Source organism: Marmota marmota, unplaced genomic scaffold, assembly GCF_001458135.2.
Source record: "Marmota marmota marmota unplaced genomic scaffold, marMar, whole genome shotgun sequence".
Lineage (NCBI taxonomy): Eukaryota > Metazoa > Chordata > Mammalia > Rodentia > Sciuridae > Marmota > Marmota marmota.
In genome coordinates this window covers 64037033-64042896 of record NW_026000174.1, presented here as the reverse complement: position 1 = coordinate 64042896, position 5864 = coordinate 64037033, and positions in this window count along the sequence as shown.

Genomic DNA, 5864 nt, shown 5'->3' with positions numbered 1-5864 from the left:
TTAGGATATTTAAAGGCAAAAACCACATCCGGGTTGACGTAGCTGCAAGCAAACAGGAACAGAAACTGGACTGGGCAGTTAGCAAGACAATGCAGTGGGCACATTGGTGTTTCCCACGGGACTTTCCAAGTTGGCATAGCAGCCAGCAGAAAGGAAGTGGGTCAAAATGACCCTAGTTGAGTACAAGTTAGAGAATGGTTACTAACGTCTACACAATCAATCTCTGACAAGGTACGTTGCCCAAGAAAAATGGAAGCCAAAGAGAACAATTTTACACTGTATAATAATTGCTATTTTGTGTTGCCAAGTATGTTACGCTAGGTAATTATTAGGGGGTACAGAGATGGGGCTTTCCCACGGGAGAAGCATTTCTTACATGATATGGAGTCTCAGGGTAAATGGAGTCTGTTTGGTCATTTCCCATATAGCCTGGCCCCTAACACTACCACACACTAATCTCCTACATCTTTCCCCTGCCACAAAGGGATCACATTTTCTGACCATATCGAATCTCATCTGTAATCCAATCACTGGGGTCACAGAAGGACAAGGGGGAGGGAAGTGCCCAAGAACTGGGCAGCAGCAACAGGGGCACCTGGCGGGTGATGCTCATAACTCCTCAGAGGATAAAAACACAGCATTAAAAGTATTTTATACATTCAGTACTTAAGGCCCCGTAGGAGGTTGCCATGACTTGATGGTGGTTCGTGCCCCAAGGTTTCATGTGTTGGAAGCTTAGGATGTGGGGTGGTGGTATTGGGCAACGGTGAGGACCCTTTAAAAGGTGGGATCTGAGGAGGGGCGTCTTTAGGGCACTGCTCTCAGAAGGGAATTCTGGTTTCCTGGAGCAAGTTGTTTTATAAGCCTGAGCCTGACCCTTGAATCTCTCTCTGGCTTCCTTTTCTGACGCATGATCTCTGGCTCCCACAATGGGCTTCCACCATTGGCAGCCTCCATGAGGTGACACAGCCCAGTGGAAGCCCCTGCAAGGGTCTGTGCATTGCTGTTTGGACTTTCAGTATTCAGAACTGTCAACTAAATAAACATCTTTTCTTTATGAAGTTACTCTGCCTCATGTATTTAGCCATAGTAACAGAACATAAACTAATACAGAGATTCAGGCAATCAAAATGGTGGAAGCAGACGCCACAGAGGGGGTAGAACACAGGGTCAAGGGACAACTGGGCTGGCTTAGCAATTTGAGAACTTTGGGGAACTTTCTTTCAGAGATTAGAAATTGTTTACCTCCCTTGGATGGCTGTCCTGGGTTTTTGCCAGTCTGCTATGTAGAGGTCGCCAGCCTGAGTTTGGGAAAAGCACACCCAGACCCTTTCTGCTCACCCTGGAAAGATGTTCAGACACTCAAGGGAACGGACGAAAGCACATTGGCTTTTTTTTTCATCTGCAAAAACTAGAAAAGACGGATGGGTTGAGAGAGGCCTAGGAGAAGGATTGGGTGATGGTAAAGCTGGGAACAGTCCGGAGGTGAGATGCCCCGGTGGTGCTAGAGAAGAGCAAACATAGCAGGTCTGAACCACAGGAAAAGACGGACAGAGCTGCCTACAGAATGATCTGCAGCCCCAGCTTGGAAAAGCATCAAGAGGAGTGAAGGTCAATGACAGCCAAGGAACGGGTCAAAAACTGTGGCCAGCCATAGCCTTCGTAGAGAATTTGAACAAATGAGTGAAGAAAGACCACCAACCCGATTAAAAAAAGGCAGGGGATATGAACAAGTCATTCAAGAATTAAAAGTAGCAAAAGGCATAGGAAAGGACACCCTGCTTTAGTCAGCTTTGTCACCAATGTGACCAAGAGACCTGACAAGAACTATTTTAAAGGAGGAATTATTTTGACTCACAGTTTGAGAGGTTCAGCCCATGGTCGTCAGCTGGCTCCATGGCTCTGGGCCTTGGGGGAAGCTGACACTAGGGGGACAGGAGGGTGTGGTGGAGATGGCACCAGGGAGTGGAGAGAGCTCTGCCCACCAGGGACAGAATGTAGACACCAGAGGCTTCCCCCACCCACGACCTGCTTTTTCCATCCACACACACACGACTTGCCCACAGTTACCACCCAGTAATCCATATCAGAGGGTTAATGCTGATTAGGTCACACCTCTCATAACCTGATCATTCAACTCTAAACGTCCTCACAATGTCTCACCCATGAGCTTTTGAGGAACACCTCACACCTAAAATAAATACCTAAATGTTTATTTATTTTGCCCTGCTGGGGATCAAACCTAGGGCCCTGTGCATGCTAGGCAAGCACTCTACCTCTAAGCTAAGCCCTCTTTGTTTTGAGACGGGGTCTTCAGAAATTCCCTGGGCTGGGTTAGAACTTTTTTTTTTTTTTAATATTTATTCTTTAGTTATAGGTGGACACAATATCTTTATTTTACATTTACGTGGTGCTGAGGATCGAACCCAGTGCCTCATGCATGCTAGGTGAGCACTCTACCTCTGAGCCACAACCCCAGCCCCTGGGCTAGAACTTTCTATCCTCCTGCCTCCTGTCTCGGCCTCCTGAGTAGCTGGATTTGTGCGGCACCTGGCCCGGCTTTCTTGGAAGCTTTGATACTTGCCCACTTTCTCCTTCTCTGGCCCTGATGGCCATGACCTTACCATCTCGGGTTTCTCCTTGCATCTGGATGCTTTTCTCAGGCTCCCTGGCTGGCTCCTCCTCCCCTGCTCAGCACCTCACTGCAGATGTGCCTCGGGGCTTGGTCCAGGATTTCCCCTCACCATTTCCACTGAGGTGGTTTACCGGCTATGACCCATGAGGCTCCCTGCTCCCTGCCATGCCTATGTCTCTATCCCGAGGTCTCTCCAGCTGCTGACAGGACAGCTCTGCCTCGGTGCCGCCCTGGCTCTCAGATTCAGAATACCCAAACCCAAGCGGCCATGTGCCCTTCACCTGCCCCTCCACCACCTTCCTCTTCCTCGGCCAGCAGCACCAGCTTGCCCCCAACCAAGTCATTGTTGCTTTGTCCGTCTTGCAGATCAGTCCACGTCAGATCTGCCCACGTGTTGGATTCACCCCACCCACTACCACCCTGCGGCCAGGGATCCTTTGTGACAAGTCCACTTGTGCCTCTTTCTACCTAAAACTGTTCCGAATATCTCACTTCCCTTGGAATATTAAGTCCAAATCCCTGTCCGGGCTGAAGTGATTGGGGCCCTGCCCAGTCCCTTCCTTATCTCTCCTTATCTTCCGGCAGAGCGTCCTGTTCCCAAGTCAGCAGCCTGAAGACCTCTTTCCCTTTGTCCACCCGAATGGTCCCACGTGCCCCCCTTGCCGCCTCCCTGCTCTCCTGAGGATGGCTTCATGCACACACCTGCAGGAACCCAGTGCCAGAGCCCATGTCTGGGTGACCCAGAAAAGCCCATTTCTCCAGAAGCCCCTTGTTAGGACAGAGGGGAGAGAGAGAGGAAATGAATCTGCTGCGGCAGAAAGCCTAGGCCATTTTTCCAGACACGTGGAAAAATTAAGGCCCGCTGTCCACCAGGACTCCTGGCTTCTTTCCCTCCAGGAGGTGATCTCTGAGGACTGGCCCAGGGCTTTGGGAAGCGATTCCAGAGAAACGCATGAAACCCACCCTCCAGCCCTGTTCACTCTGTAATGCAAAAGCCACTTCCTGCGGGAAGCTGTGGTTCATGCCTGTAGTCCCAAGTTGTTGGGAGGCTGAGGGCAGGGGAGTGGCTTGAGCCCAGAAGTTTGAGGCTAGCCTGAGCAACACAGTGAGACCTCTTTTAAAAAATAAAAGACCCACTGATTTTGCAATCATAGCCAATGAAATGACAGCATCTTATCAGTCTCTGGCTAAAGAGCCATTGGTGGGTCCAGGGAACCCTAGTGGAACTCCAAAACTCACGCTGGAAATGCTCTGACCCAGGTCTGCCACAGCAGACCTGACCCCCGACCCCCTATGAAACCAATGCCTGTCCTCTCTAAACCCATGAAGTCCAGCAAAGCCTGTCATCTGAATAAGTCATAGCTCTTCTGAGCCCTGTGCCTTCAGAACTACATTCTTGAGACTTTACCAGAATTGTACAAATAGGCGGCAGCTTGTCCCAACCCCAGGAACCCTCCCTTGCTAAGACTTGTTTAAGCAGGTCAGGTCCTGTCTCACTGACTAGTGGGACAAGAAAGAATACAGATACCTTTCAGGAGCCCAAGTGACCCAGACTCCCTGCCCTTGGCTCGGTGGGGACAGTCACCCTGAGAGACTCCAGAGCTTGCTAGGACTTAGTTGCTAGGTCTTTTTTGAAGTTGTTCACTTTCCAGGGACACCCAACACTCTTGTCAAGTTGTTCCTCCGCTCAGGGAGCCCAGAACCAGACAGCCCTAGACTTTCAGAATCCACTTATGGAGCTCACAAGGGTTGCTGTAAAGCTTGGAATCTTCCTGGACTAGTGGTGATGAATAAGTGCCATGACCACTCTTCTTGGCACCAGTTTCTGTTTTAATCACCTGATCTTCACTGTGACCTCTGAGGTCTCAGTCCATAGAAAGCTGACTCCACAGGTCTGGGCCCTCAGTGAGGCGGAACAGCAGGGTGGGAGGGCAGGGAGGAGGACAGCAGCTCAGGACAGGACAATCAGGAAGCAGTGAGTTCTGCTCACCAGGGATGAAATAGAAACACCAAATTCATGTCCCTAGTGACCTACTTCCTCCAACTCTACCTGCTATAGTTACCACCCAGTGAATCCACATTAGTGGATTAATCCACTGATTTGGTTACAAAACTCATAATCTAATCATTTCATCCCTGATTATTCTTGCATTGTCTCACACACGAGCTTTTGGGAAATACCTCATATCTAAACCATAACCACCACGGGATCAACTTGGCCCATACCCAGGGTTTTCTCTCACTCTCACCTGCCACCTTGGGACTTAAGTGGAAGAATCCAAGAGATAATAGCCCCACAAACAATGTTCCTAAAGGGTAACATTGCTTGTTAACCTTAAAAGGCAATTCCCACTACTTTTTTAGGGGACAGTGATACCCAAGAAATGACAATTATGACCCCTGAGTTACACCCAGCTCAATTCCCAAGCTTCACCAGAACTGCCTGAGTAAGTAATGACTGCATCTTTCATGTTTTCATTTTTGAGTGTTTATGAGCCAAGGATGGTGTTAGGTAGTGGAAGTAGAGGTTGATGTCCTGAAATATGCTTAAACATATGTCCCCAAGGCTTCCCTGCTGATAAAAGTTAATGGAAGGACATCAGGGCCAACTTTCAGTTTCCCAGAATCTTCCATAAGGCCCTAAAGAATGGAGAGCTGACTTTTGACTACCCAAGGACCAGAGCCACTGAACCTGGCTTTCAATTCCTAAACAAGAAACCCCCTCCAGAAATTTTTAAACTAAACATGAAATAAGAAGATGAAACAATCAGCCCAGGGTCACACAGATGAGTGATAAAGCTGGCTTTAGATTCTGGCCACGCTCATGCCTCAAAGCCCTTGAGCAAAGATGTTCAACCCTGGCACTTACAAGCCTCATACAAAAACAGGGGTTTCTCCCAGGGGCTGGGGAGGACCGGTTACAGCTGCTTAATGGGTACAGGGCTTCCCTTTGGGGTGAACAAAATGTTTCAGAGCTCAACAGAGGTGACGGCTGCAGCACATTTTGCGTGTACTGAATGCCATGAGTGGAACCATTTAAAATGTTTAGTTTTATGTTGCATGATTTTTTTTTTTAATCTCAATTTAAAGAAGTAAAATAAAAGGATCTCTTCCTTAACAGGCTGGGCACTGTGGCTCCTCCTCACCCTTCTTTGCTAAGTCACTGAAGCTGTTGCTAAAACAGCCAGGAGTTAGCTTTCTAGGACAGACAACTTTTTTTTCTTTTTGA